Here is a 15705-nt window from a genome sequence, read left to right on the forward strand (position 1 = left end):
CATGGGGGTTAATGCCAGCGTCATTATGCAAGGGAGCAAAGTCATTTGTTTCTCAGATACGGACTACAAACTGGGGTACATCGACTCCTTGTCCTTCCTCACGATGCCCCTCAGCTCCTTGCCTAAAGCTCTAGGTTTCATCGATCAAACTAAAGGGTATTTCCCCCATGGCTTTAGCTCTCTAGACCATTTAAATTACATCGGTCCCTACCCTGATCCAAAATATTATGGGGTAGAGCGTATGTCGACGGTCCATCGTACAAAGTTTTTTGAATGGTACGAGGTAGCGTGTAAGGGAACCTTCAATTTTGCTCAGGAAGCTCTAATGTACTGCAGAAATGATGTGAATATTTTGGCGATAGCTTGTGAGAAATTTAGAGAGGAGTTTCTTAATGCGACTGGTACAGACCCGTTCAATTCTGTAACTATCGCCTCCTCCTGCATGAAGGTGTTCCGGAACAATTTCCTAACACCTAAAACATTGGCTATTACGCCGACCGATAATTACATACAACAATCCAAATCATTCTCACGCGACTCGATCCAATACCTAATGTGGGTGGCGCACAGCCAAAAAATACCTATTATTCACGCCTTAAACAAGGGGGAGGTCAAGATCGGGCAGTACTATGTAGACGGGTACGCTTTGATAGACGGCGTAAAATATGTATGGGAATATCTCGGATGTTTCTATCACGGATGCCGTGAATGTTACGATCCTACTCAAAAGTGTCCTATGAGTAAACGACCGTTTCAAGAAAAGTTTGACAGGGTTAAAAAGAAAATACAGGATCTAAAAGTCAAGCACGGTGTACAGCTTGTGTTGATGTGGGAGCATGAGTGGCTGCGGTTAAAAAAGTCAAATCCGGATGTAAGAGAGTTCTTGCGCAATTCAAAATTCCCTGAGCCTCTTATACCACGTAAAGCTCTTTTTGGAGGGAGAACGAATGCCTTCGTGTTACATTATACGGCTGCCCCCGGTGAACGTGTAATGTACGTCGATGTTACATCGCTTTATCCTTTTGTCAACAGCATATGTGCCTATCCGTTAGGACATCCTACCATCATTCACGACAATTTCGATGACCCCCAAAAGTATTTCGGGTTCATCAGAGCTAAAGTCAACCCTCCACGAGGCCTCTATTTCCCCCTGCTGCCCTACAAAACGGCAAGAGGTAAACTGGTGTTTACACTTTGTCGCACGTGCGCAGAACTTAACAATCAAGAAAGTTCGTGTTCGCATAACGATGACGAGAGAGCCTTAACCGGTGTTTGGGTTACGCCTGAATTCAACAAGGCTCTCGAGCTGGGCTACACCGTATCACAAATTACGGAGGTGTGGCATTTTGACTCGTCAAGTAGCGACGTCTTCAAAGCATACATCGATACATTCCTTAAAGGGAAGCAAGAGGCCTCGGGGTATCCTTCCTACGTCGTTGATCAGGCAGGTAGGGAAAAGTACATCGAAAACTATGAGACTCACCAAGGTATTAGACTAGACCCCTCAAAAATAAATGTGAATGCGGGTAAGAGGCAGGTGTCTAAATTATGCCTCAACAACTTTTGGGGCAAATTGGGACAGCGTGATAATTTGGATAAAACAGAGATTGTAAGCAGCACAGAACGCTTCTTTGAATTGTTATTTTCGGGGGTGTACGAGATCAAAGCCTTTCACTTCCTCAACGATCAAAGGTCGATCGTGCAGTACAGCTACCACCGACGTTGCAACGTCCCCCCCTCCAAAACCGCTAACATCTTTGCAGCATGCATGACTACGGCTTATGCACGTCTAAAAATGTACGCATATTTGGAGCGACTGCAGACGAGTGTTTTGTACACCGACACGGACAGCCTCGTCTATGTAGTCAAAGACGGCGAAAGTCCTTTGGAATTAGGTGACTATTTGGGGGATTTGACTGACGAGTTGGGAGGAGATAGCATTCAGGAGTTTGTTTCAGCGGGTCCTAAAAGTTACGCCTACCAAACTAGGAACAGCATGAAAACGGTAATGAAGGTAAAAGGTATCACACAGACCCATGACACTTGCAAACGCGTCAACTTTGACAGCATCAAGAATTTAGTCGAAGGGTACATTGACTCATCAGGCACACAAACCAGAACGATTGAAACGCCTCAACACACTATCGTGCGTAACAAAAAGGGTTTTCACCTAAAAAACAGGTCATTCATGAAAAAGTTCAGGGTAGTATATGACAAGAGACGTCTTATCCCCCACGGACACACCCTGCCTTTCGGTTATTAGTGTGTTTTGTGAAATGGAGTTAAATCAAGTTGATTTTGATCCGAGGCTTCAACCCCCCTTTTCTTGTTTAATATCTGGACCAAGCGGGTGTGGAAAAACATATTTTGTAAAAAGTATCTTGGAAAATTGTAACCATGTTATGAAAAGTCTTCCTGACAATGTTGTATGGATCTACACTTCTTTTCAACCTCTGTACGAGGAACTTCAAAAGCTGAATAAAAATATTAACTTTGTGAAAGGTCTCCCTGATTCTTTTGAGGATGAAAGTTTGTTTCCAGCGCGTCAAAGTCATTTGGTTATTCTGGACGACGTCATCTTTCAGGCGTCGGACCACCCTGAGGTGGTAAGAATTTTTACCCAATATAGACATCATAGGAATATGAGCGTCATCATGTTAACGCAGAACATTTTTCATCAAGGTAAATACAGCCGGACAATCAGCCTCAACAGTAATTATATGGTGTTGTTTAAAAACCCGCGTGATAAATTACAAACGAGTGTTTTGGCTAATCAGATATTTCCCTCAAAGAAAAAGTATTTTTTGGAAAGCTTTGAAGACGCTACCAAAGACGCTCACGGGTATTTATTAGTGGATTTAACCCCGACATGTCCAGATCAATATAGACTGAGGACGGGCTTACTAGCTCATCAGTGGCCTACCGTCTACATACCCAAGACTTAATAAGATGTCGAAGCTTTTAAAAAGAAATGCTCCGCTGCTCAAAACTTTGTTTCACGCCAAGCCCAAGAAACGTAAAGACATACTTTTGCGCGGTCCCGCTAGCTTGGTGAAAGCTCTCTGCGAGATTGCTCTAAATCTCTTAAAAGGTCACATACCGCTGAGTCCTTCGCAGTATAAGAGGCTAAAAAAGCAAAAGAAGGTGATCAGAGAATTGTCCGATAAGAAAAAAAGTCTGAAGAAAAAACGTGCGGTCTTGATTCAAAAGGGTGGTTTTATCTTACCCTTGTTGGGGGCATTCGCCCCTGTCCTCGGAAGTCTTTTAGGCGGTCTAATAAATAAATAAACTTTAACCAACATGAGTTTGAGAACAGCTCAGAAAATGATTCTTGTCTCACCTCACCAACTGGAACGTTTAAGCAGGCCGGAACCAACCATTCGAGAGACGGCGGAGCGTAATTTGGATTTTAAAATGAAGGAGGTCCTAGAAGATAGTTCTCTAGACCAGTATGAGAAAATTAAAAAGTACCAATCCTTGATGCAACGATATTTAGGGTTGCTCAAACAAGGGGAAAACGAACGATGACCAATCAACCTGACTCTACCTGCTGAGACATCAAACACATCCCCATCAGATGAAGCGACGGGTTTGGAGAATGAAGCCTGGCTCGACATCGTCCAAACAATCCCTCCTCGTTACCGTAAAAACGCCGATTATGTTTTAAGAAAACTGTCTACCGACGAAAGAGGTTGGACTCCTCGCAGCGAATTCATCTTCAGAGGTAAGCCCGTCAGAGGATCCCACATGACTGATTTACTCAAACATCTCATCGGCAAGAATGTTTCATCGCAAGGTCCTAGAGGTTGGAGCGAGTTTCTACACACCCTCTCAGAACTCAATATACCCGAAACAACGGTTTCTAACCCACATGCACGCGAGGAGTTGAGACGTCTAAAAAACGGCTCATATACACCTAATCCCATTGTTAAGGAATCTTCGAACGGGAAAAAGAAAAGAAAACGGACTGCTTCGACTATAAAGTGGGAGGGGTTTTAAATATGACACTTATTTTATGTAAGGAAAAACACATCACTCTGTATTGCCTTTTAAATTGCTTTTATTGAATAAATGATTTGAAAAACATAATCCGTTACAGACAATGACATTTTTTAAATTTGTTGAAAGAACATGATTTTTGTCCTCCGCATGGTTTGCAGGTAAAAAACCGGTGTCGCCGAACAAAAGCAGATACCATAGCATCATTCTTGATTACATCGTCGGTGTAGCAGTCCATCACATCCTGGTAAGACTCTCCACACCCTCTGTGGCTCAGGTAGTACACACAATGAGGGCCGCAGGCCGCTGACAGTTCGTGTTGTAACTGGCGATTATGGTAAATTATACGGTTAGAATACTTTTCCAGAAAAGACTTTATACTTTGTGGGTAATATTTAAAATCAGGGGGAAAGCCGAAGGGGTCGAAAAAAGATGCAGAGTCGTCCTTTTCCAAGGTGAGAGCCAACCAATGTTCTCCGGGTTTAGAGCGGGGGTGTGTATTAACTATATAGTATATGGGGGGCGAGGGTTTCAAGGAGGATAACTCGTCCGAAGCGTAAACGCCTCCAAATAAATGTCCTTGTAAACGTGTCATCAAACTCTCCAATTCCCTTCCGTTCATCTCCTCAGTAATAGTCCATTAACACTTCCCTCTTCGAGTTAATTTCTAAAATAGAGTCGTAACAAGCGTACACAATAAGTGTGGCGGTATGGGGAAGCGGGGTCCTGAATCTCATCTCCAATCTGAGTGTACCGCTGGACACAGGGGATAAAGCCTCTGTGTCCTGGCTAGGATTTAGATTAAAGGCAAACAGAGCATAGCCTTGTTGAAAGTCTTCGTGGTCTATACTTAGAGGTAAATCTTTTAAAAACCTCCCCGTCGAGGTAAACAAGTTATGAAACTCGCGCACTGCGTTTCCTGCGTTAAATTGGGGTTGAAACGCCTTAGATGGGATCTGCCGCCCTTCTTGAGTTAGGGCTAGGTATTCAATATTGTGGTGGGCAAAGTTAAAAGGATTTAAATTCTTCCGCCCCACAAAAGCGCTGTGATTGACGAGTGCTAAAACCACATACTTTGGCGTATGTCCCAAAAAGAGATTGTCTTGATGGCAGATCCTCGATAACTGGGGTATAGAGTAAGTCTTTACGTTGATCCTCGATAGGGGGTACAGCGCGTTGTCTTTGTGGAGAGCCGCTGCGTGACCCAAAGAAACGGCCGGTGCGACCGCTACTTTTTTTACAAAAAGGGTGGCTCCTATTATCTTCAGAGAGCAATCAGCGTCGGGGGGACTCATTAAACAAAAATCATCGCTGGCTCTTGTTAGCTTTAGCCTTAGATCCACGTTATTTAAGAGGTATCTCTCACAAAAGAAAATATCCGAGTGAATGGGGCCTAGGAGTTGAAATTCCCTGGACCCCTCAATCAATTGGGCTCTGTGAACCAGCCCTTCATTAACATCGTTGCCCGTGAGCGATGTTGAATCCATCCGCCCTCGTGTATCTTTGAAGAACATGGCTGTGCTAAATTGGCTTTTGAGAGAATCCTCTGAAAAGTTTAACAATGTTTCAATCATAGCTCTGTAAGGGTGAGTAGCGCTTGATTGTGAGATGAGTCTATCCCCTAATGTAACATCTACTTGGGTAAAGATTGTGTTTAACGGATAGTTAATGATGCCTACGTGGTCGGTGGGGCCCAGATGAGAGCCGTCTCTGTGTGTTACTCGCAAACGCAGGTAAAGCATTGTGTCCGAGAGATCCATATATTTAGAACCGTCCCCCGGTATGAAGAATTCAATGGGTCCTTGCTCCGTCAAAGCTGATAAGGGTGAAATTTCGACGTATTGGCTTTGTTCTATCGAAAGTTGGGTCATTGGGGGTGAGAACAAATCTAATTCCGACAGAGTGCATTCTTGCGACTTGTGATGTAAAAGAGCCATTTTCGTCAGATTGTTTAAGAGAAAATGTCGGCGTTGCTTCTTCGGCGCTTCCTTCTTGAGACTGATTTCCTTTTGACTGCACGCCTACGCTTTTTATGAGTAACCAGTCTCTGACCTATCGGTCTCCTTGAAGGTCTTCGAGCCAAAACCATTAACCCGGATCCATCTTGATTATTTTCTCTTCTCTGTATTCTTTCCATCGCACGTCCTGCTACATCCATGGCAATATTTTTAGCCGCCGACTGCAGGTGAGGTTTCGCTACTGTAAAACCTTTTTTGACTAAAGGTACGACAAAACGGAAAAGTTTAGAAAAAATGGAGCCCAAACCTCGCCCATATTGCACAGGGGCCCCGTGAAAACCCGGAAGCGACCCTCCTGCTTGGGTTTCGTAATAATTAACAAAGCGATACAGGTCAGGGTGTGTCTCCATCACGACCATTGTTTTTTACCTCGGTTTAAAATGCAGGGTAATAATTATCTTTCCGTATTTAAAATTAACCGGCTGATTCTGATCCGTCTTAATCTGTATTCCTACTTCTTCAATATGTCTCCTACTAATAGGCAGGTAGTAAGCAGGGTTGAAAGTTTTAAAAATAAACTCCCCGTATCTCCCTTCGATCGGAACAGTCCTCAATAACGGAGCATAGGCATCCCCTACCGTCTGGTGTTGCACCACGTCTGTATAAACGTATAAATGGTATTGACCCGCCTTTATATCGGCTGGGTACGGGGCAGGTAACCAATTAGGTTTTATAGTAAACCATTGTCCTTCCTTCATACCAAGTATGTAAGCCAACGGTGCATTAAAGCGGATCTTATAACATCCGGTTGACGACATCCAAAGAAATTTCCGCATATTAATATCGTAATGGAGTAAAATTTGGTTGCCTATTTTATTTTTTATAATATACAGAACCGCCTCTCGTAGCTTGTCAAGATCTTCATATTCCCCGGATGTAATATCTAAGGTGTGGGTTACAAATTCGTTTTTATCAGACCCCCTAGCTGTCTCGGAGTTCTTTGCATCCTTAGCTTTGGAAAGCGTCATATCTTTTATATAGAAAGTAGTCTGGTTTTCGGGTACGTTTATCCAACTACGAGGGTATGAAATCTCAGTCAGGGCCACCTCCCAACTTCCTTCGAGATCAATGTGTTGGGCCAAATTCACTCTGAACTGTGAGATTGTGTTGTCCGTATACACATCCATACTAGCGTTAGAAGGTAGAGTAACGTAGAATCCTCCATCGTGTAAGGGATCCATGCCGGCTTCTGATACAAGTTGTATTTGAAACTCTTTTTTAAACGTCTACAATCTGAGAAGCGGGGACCCAGCTATCGAATTTCGAGGGCCATCCCTTCCAACGAACGAGGAATTGTCTCTGCCCCCTCACCGTGCGCCTTTTAAGGATTTTCTCAATATGGAATGTGTGGTCTTTTGATACGCTCACCTTCTGTAATTCACCTTCGTAAAACGATCCTTCTATGACATCCCCGTCATAATCTTTCAGTTTGTAGACGGGTGGAAAACGAGGAAGACATTCAGATATGGTAAACAATTCGTCCGTAAAGCTCTGCTCGTATTTTTTATCAAACACTCCTCTTAATTTAGATATCCTCACCACATCTCCTGTTTTAAAACGCATTTTTAATTTCCCACTTTGCTCTATCGGCATATTACCGTATAGATTCTGGAAAACCTGTTGAGTATTTCCGTCAGTAACTTGATTGGGCTTCATTTTTATACTTTTATGGTAGCTTTCGTTATAACTACTTACTAAATCTTGTACGACGTCGATATACCTGCGTGTGTTTCTGGCCGTAAAATATCTCCACATTCTAGTTTTTAAAGTTCTATTAAACCTTTCAACAACCTGGGCTTTCAGATCACTGGCAGTAGCAAAATGAACAATGTTGTGTTTTTTCATCAGGTTCTGAAAATGTCTGTTAAAAAATTCTTTACCCGCGTCGGTCTGTATTTTTCGAGGCGTCCCACTCTCAGACAAAACAGATTCAAAAGCTTTAACTACCTGCGGAGCCGTCTTATCCTTCAAAATGCGTACGTAGGCTTTTTTTGAAAAAACATCGATGACGGTCAGTAAATATTTAAATCCATCGTTGACGCCAGCCAGGGCCTGCATATCGCAGAGGTCTGCCTGAAATTGATTCAGCGCCCTTGGGACAAAAACCCTGTTTCGTGGGAAATTGATTCTAGCGGGTTTGTGTAAGGTGTAGGCATCTTGCTCGATTAAGAAACCCCTGACTCGATCACGATTTACTTTTTTACCCGTAACATCCTGTACACCTAAGTGTAAACGCTCTACACCACCAAAACTGGCCGGGTGTGAGGCATCGTAGTAAAGCTTCTCCATACACTTCCTCTCAGCCATCATCATCAGAAAATGAATTTAAATGATATATGCAACGATTATTTATTGATAAATTCACACAGACATGACTTCTTTTGTTTTTTTTTTTGGTTTATTACATGATTTACATAGTATAATCATACACAATAGTAAAAATGATTACATGCATAATGCTAAAAGGCAATACTAAGAATTAATATACTCAAGGACTCGGGATAAGACATAGGGACTAACTTTTAATTCAACGACGGTTTGAAATTCTTTTAATTCAACAGGTAAGTCTAAAGGGTAGTTATTTTCTAGACAGTATTTTGCAGAATCAACAAACAGAGTCAAAATTGTTACCAGGTGACCTACACCCACGTCATCACACCATGCATCCAGAACGGCTTTAATTGTATTGGCCAAACCCAAATGACTCTCGTTCACAACACGTCTGACAAAACAATCCCAAGATACATGAAATAGCGAATGAGACAATGATCTGACTTTTTGCATAATCAACAACATTTTGTCAATTCGTCCGTCTCGGTCAGAAGTATGTAGAATGGTTCTCTCCAGAATGTCCGCCCAATTACACAAACCGTAATATCGAAACAACAATTTTCTGAAGATATTCCCCATCGTGTGTCTCTATTTAGAATTGTAGTACTTGTCCAGCAGAGTCTTGAGGTCGTTCGACAGCGATCCGGGGCCTTCAAGGGCGTCCAGTTGCTCGAGCTTGTCGAGTATCTTCTTCTCTTGCTCGAGATCTAGCAGGACAATCTCGGCCGCTGTCTTGACCTTCTTAATGTCGGTAGTCAGATGAAGCAAGTTCAACATGTAATGAATGCTGGGGAGGAATTTAGGCGTGCACAACAATGCTATCACACGATGATAATGTTTCCTAAAATACTCATCATCGTCTATTTCTAGACACTGGTGCTGCCTCTGGCTGGGATGGTTGATTAAACAGCCATTACATTCATCTCTACTGTATTTAACTATAACTTGATTGAGGAGATGTCCTATAGTCTGTTTTATACAGTTGTACTTATCCCGACACAGCCAACTGTCCGGGGGCCCGTTCCAGACAAGGTCCCAGTCCTTGTCAAGGTTTGTAGGTGAAGGCAAAGCTGTTGGCGGGCACCCCTCCACAACGTCCCCGTCAGAGGTTAGTTGCTGCTGAGGCTGCTGCTGCTGAGACTCCTGAGGCTGCTGAGGAGGTAGGTGTTCATGTCGGGTATTGAGTTCCTCAGGAGTCATCAGCAGTTGTGAATACTCCAGCGAGGCAATGTACTCATCGGTCAGCTGCACTTCTTGAGAGTTCTCCGGCGGAGGGGTGTTCTCGTCGGCAGTCGCGGGGTACTGAGAACAGTCCAACTGCTCTCGCTCAAGGTGGGTCGCGGCTGCCTCAACGTCCTTTCCCTCCTCAAGGTCAGAGCTCTCTGTCTGCGTACCTTTTGAGACTTTAAGCCGCGATCCTTCCACCAGAGGCACCACACTCCGGGCACCCAGAGGCGTCCACGATGTTGCCAGGCGTCTGGAACTCTGTCTGGTAGGAGGCATCGTTGTCGTCGTTGGCTTTTTCAGGCAAAGTGTAGTCCGGCTGGAGACTCCTGCTCTTATATTACATAGGGGCGGTTATATGGGAGGGATTTGTTGTAAAGAGGCGTATTTTCCCATTGTCTAAGTGGTAGGGGGGCTGTCCTTGAGGGGGGTTGGCTTATGACGTCAGAGTAGGCGGTTCATAGGGGCGTTGACTACTCAAACGTCAACGCCTTCCTTACACCCACAATGTTTCGCCAATGCCGGCTGTCCAAAAAGAGGGTGGAGATTTTTTCAGAGTGCGCATCCATCCTCTCATTCCATTCAGCCAACGGTAGGGTCAAAACCCTCAAAAAAACACCACATTCAGTGTTAAATGCTTCCAAAGTAAAAAACAGTTCATTCTGATTTGTGCGATCACCAGTCTCTATCAGGTTGTTAGAATCAATTTTCACCTTAAAAAACCAACGACCTGTAGGCGTTGTCCTCGAGACCCATGTAAATGTTAAAACATTCCATGGTTCAGACGACTTCATACATTCTTTCAACACTCGAGGTACCAGTTGATTTAATATACCCCAGTCATTAGAGTTTAGAGTCCCATAGCCACTAGGTGATGTATTTTCAACACCGTCCATGCTAAAATACAGACACAGCTCACCCATCTCGTAAAGGAAGCGGTATCCCCATGAGGCAGATGGATCCAAAGACCATATTTCCTCCAAAGACTCTGCGGGGGGTTTCTGAATACGTCGCAAAAACATCTGCTTCTTACGCGGCGCATCCAAAATCGAGTCGGTCCCAGTGCGTCCCATCTGCACTGAAACATTTGTCTCGCTGATTACATTGATTTTCCCCGCCATCCTCGCTGTAGCTCTATCGGACTGTTGAAGCGCTTGTTATATCCTTTTTACCCATACTAAACCACTCCCTCCGATCACGTCATTCAATCTCATTATTATTCATTATTCACTCAATCTAGGGGGCGTGCACCGGATCCGGAAGTTAACCAAACAATTAGCATTTGAACCCGGGTCAGCCATGATATCTGCAAAAACAGGTAGGAACACCACCTACACATCATCCATCTTCATTAAGGGGTCATTAATCTTCATTAAATGACATCAGGAAGTCATTAAGGGTCATTCATCTTCATTATATAACACCTGGAAGTCATTAAAGGTCATTCATCTTCATTAAACGACATCCGGAAGTCATTAAAGGTCATTCATCTTCATTATACGACATCCGGAAGTCATTAAAGGTCATTCATCCTCATTAAACGACATCCGGAAGTCATTAAAGGTCATTACCCCTCATTAAATGACATCTGGAAGTCATTAAAGGTCATTAACCCTCATTATATGACATCTGGAAGTCATTAAAGGGTCATTAATCTTCATTAAATGACATCAGGAAGTCATTAAGGGTCATTAATCTTCATTAAATGACATCAGGAAGTCATTAGGGGTCATTAATCTTCATTAAATGACATCAGGAAGTCATTAAGGGTCATTAACCCTCATTAAATGACATCTGGAAGTCATTAAGGGTCATTAACCCTCATTATATGACATCTGGAAGTCATTAAAGGGTCATTAATCTTCATTAGGGAGGGGTCATGACCCACACATGACCCCCCTAATCTAATTAAGAATGTCATCCATCAAATTTTGACAGAAGCGGCCTTGTAATATTCTCTCTACCGTTCCAGTGAGAGTTGGAGATCCTGGCTTGATGAAGCCAACAGCACCACATCATCTGCAAAAAGCAGAGATGCAATGCTGAGGCCACCAAACCGGAACCCCTCAATGTCTCAGCTGTGCCTAGAAATTCTGTCCATAAAAATTAGGAACATAATCGGTTACAAAGGGCAACCTTGGCGGAGTCCAACCCTCACTGGAAACGAATCCGACTTACTGCCGGCAATGCGGACCAGACTCTGGCAACGGTCGTACAGGGACCGAACAGCCCGTATCAGGGGGCTCGGTACCCCGTACTCCCGAATCATCCCCCCACGGGATTCCCTGAGGGACACGGTCGAACGCCTTCTACAAATCCACAAAACACATGTGGACTGGTTGAGCGAACTCCCACGCACCCTCGAGGATCCTGCCGAGGGTGTAGAGCTGGTCTAATGTTCCACAGCCAGGACGAAAACCACACTGCTCCTCCTGAATCCGAGACTCGACTTCCTGACAGACCCTCCTCTCCATCACACCTGAATAAACCTTAGCAAAAGGCTGAGGAGTGCGATCCCTCTGTAGTTGGAACACACCCTCGGGTCTTCTTAAAAGAGGGACCATCACCCCGGTCTGCCAATCCAGAGGCACTGTCCCCGATGTCCATGGGATGTTGTAGAGGCGTGTCAACCACGACATCCCCACAACATCCAGAGCCTTTAGGGGCTCCGGGCGGATCTCATCCACCCCTGGGGCCCTGCCACCGAGGAGCTTTCCAACCACCTCAGTTACTTCGACTCCAGATATAGGAGAGCCCACCTCAGAGTCCCCAGACTCTGCTTCCTCAAAGGAAGATGTGTCGGTGGAGTTGAGGAGGTCTTCGAAGTATTCCCCCCACCGACTCACGACGTCCTGAATTGAACTCAGCAGCACACCATCTCCACCATACAGTGTTAATGGTGCACTGCTTTCCTCTCCTGAGACGCCGGGTGATGGACCAGAATTTCCTCGAAGCCGTCCGAAAGTCATTTTCCATGGCCTCACCGAGCTCCTCCCATGAGTTTTTCCCCGCCAGAGCCGCATGTCGCTTGGCCATCTGATACCTGTCAGCTGCCTCTGGAGTTCCACAGGCCAAAAAGACCCGATAGGACTCCTTCTTCAGCTTGACGGCATCCCTTGGTTCGCGGATTTCCGCCGCGACAGGCACCGACCACTATACAGCTGCAGTTCTGATCGGCCGCCTCAACAATGGAGGCGTGGAACATGACCCACTCGGGCTCAATGTCCCCCGCCTCCCCCGGGACAAGGGACAAGTTCGACCGGAGGTGGGCGTTCAAGCTCTTTCTGACAAGGGATTCTGCCAGACAGAAAGAGTTTCAACGCCCACCTCCAGCAGAACTTCTCCCTTGTCCCTGGGGAGGCGGGGGACATTGAGCCCGAGTGGGTCATGTTCCACGCCTCCATTGTTGCGGTGGCCGATCGGAGCTGCGGCCGTAAGGTGGTCGGTGCCTGTCGCGGCGGCAATCCTCGAACCTGCTGGTGGACACCAGTGGTAAGAGATGCCTTCCTTTAAAAAAGAAGCAGAGTCTGGGGACGCTGAGGTGGGCTCTCCTATCTCTGGGGTCGAAGTCACTGAGGTGGTTGGAAGGCTCCTTGGTGGCAGGGCCCTAGTGGTGGATGAGATCCGCCCGGAGTTCCTATATGCTCTGGATGTTGTGGGGCTGTCATGGTTGACGCCTCTACAACATCGCGTGGACATCGGGGACAGTGCCTGGATTGGCAGACCAGTGTGGTGGTCCCCCTTTTTTAAGAACGGGAATCGGAGGGGTGTGTTTTAACTATAGAGTGATCACTCTCCTCAGCCTCCCGAGTAAGGTCTTTTCAGGGGTTCTGGAGTGGAGGGTCCGTCGGGAAGTCGAATCTTGGATTCAGGAGGAGCAGTGTGGTTTTCGTCCTGGACCAGCTCTACACCCTCATCAGGATCCTCGAGGGTGCGTGGGAGTTCACTCAACCAGTCCACATGTGTTTGTGGATTTGGAGAATGGGTTTGACTGGGTCCCTCGGGGAGTGCTGTGGGGGGTGCTTCGGGAGAACGGGGTACCGGGCCCCTGATACGGGCTGTTCGGTTCCTGTACGACCATTGTCAGAGTTTGGTCTGCATTGCCGGCAGCCAGTAAGTCAGATTTTTTTCCAGTGCGGATTGGACACCACCAAAGGCTGTTCTTTGTCACAGATTCTGTTGATAACTTTTATGGATGGATGGATGGATGGATGGATGGATGGATGGATGGATGGATGGATTATTAGGGCCCGAGCAGCGACCGCTGCGAGGTCCCTCTTGTTTTTGTAAGAATTCTTCTTCTTCTTGTTCTTTGAGGACCTAAACATTTACGAAAACTCACCAAACTTTGCACACTCTTCGGGCCTGGTGGAAAATTTTATATTATGAAGTTGTCATAACAACGCGACTCTATAGTGCCCCCTAGCCTAGAAAAATAAAAACCAATCCCGGCCCGTTTGACCTAGAGCTACGAAAATTGACAGGCACATGTAGCACCCCGAGACGCACAAAAAATCAGTGGAAGCCATTTCCTAAAATGTACAGGAAGTGAGCTATGAATTTTTGAATGTCCAATTTTGGCCCATTTTGGCATATTCACTGTGGTAATGCTTTTTCCCCCTTTGCAAACATTTTTCATCCAATTGACTTCAAACTTGCCATGTATCATCTCAAGACCTGAGACAACAACTCGGCAAAAAATCTTGACTTTTCGAAATAATATATGACTGGGGCGGGGCATCAAAAATTGCCTTTAAAATTGAATTTGTCCAGAAAGACAAAATGCTTAATAACTCAAGCTCCAAAAAATCTCAAACTTCTCATGCCACTTAATAGTCACGGCCTGAAAACATCTATATAATAAAATTCAGTTATACGTTTAGCGCCACCTAGTGGTGACAATAAATGTCATACTTTACGTTTTTAGCTACTGTGCCGAGCACGTTGAAGGGATCCAGTTTAAAATTGGTCAGAAACGCCTTAACATGTTGATCATGCCCCACACCGAATATTGTAAATTTTCGCCAAAGAGCGTGGCCGCTACAGTGCCGTAAAATCTGATAATTTTTCGTGACAATAAAAGCTGCTTTACCTTGACCCAGATGATCCTATCTTCTCAAAATTTCACACATTTGATGAGAGTCCAGCCCTTAAGACATCTACGAACTTATATTTCATCTTACTGATAGCGCCACCTACTGGCAATTTTTTTTCTTACGATTTTTCTTCAATGTTTTTCTCCAACCACGTTAACTGGACCTACCTCATATTTGCTCAGATGAGGGTTTCGGTCTTCATGATGTCATAACACGAAGTTTGTGAGTTTTCGCGAATCGCTGTGGGCGTGGGTAAGCGCTGTTCGCCAAGAAAACAACGCCAATTTTGAGGGCCTAAACTGGCACAGAAACACATGAAACTTGGCACACACATCTGGCCTGGCAAAATGAGCAATATTTTATCGTGGATTGTGCTATTTTTACAAAAATGACTCAATAGCGACCCCTAGAATTTTTTTACGAAGCAGCCACAGTTGTACGTTTAATAAATCTCTTTGATTGCCAAAGACGTTTCATGATGATTAGTAAAATTCCAATGAATGGAATGCAATCTTTCATTGAGTAGCCACACTGTATATGTAGTAAAGGCAAACAATATTCTTTTTGCCTTGAAAGATGAGTTAAAATGCTCAAAAGCGGCTGGCACTGTGGATTTTTTTTATTTTGTTTTTATAACGCCTGGCAGTCAAAGAGTTAAGCAAGATCTGCGAAAATTTTTAGGTGTATGAGGGAGCCCAAGACCTACAAAAAAGTCTCTTGGAGCCATGTGCTAAAATGAACAGGAAGTGAGCTACGAATTTTTCAATGTCCCATTTTTGACGATTTTTGCACATTTACAGGGGGCATACTTTTGCCCAATTCTCCTACACGTTTCATCCGACTGACTTCATACTTGACCTGGACCATGTCAAGACCTGAGCCAACGACAGGGGGAAAAATCTTGACTTTTTGAAATACTATATGATGAGGGCGGGGCATCAAATTTTGTGTTTCGCAATGAAAAAGAATATGCTAAATAACTCTGCGGCACATGCTCCAAAAAATCCCAAACTTGACATGTATGTTTATAGTCAAAG

The sequence above is a fragment of the Festucalex cinctus genome, chromosome 8 (genome assembly GCF_051991245.1).
Source record: "Festucalex cinctus isolate MCC-2025b chromosome 8, RoL_Fcin_1.0, whole genome shotgun sequence".
Taxonomy (NCBI): domain Eukaryota; kingdom Metazoa; phylum Chordata; class Actinopteri; order Syngnathiformes; family Syngnathidae; genus Festucalex; species Festucalex cinctus.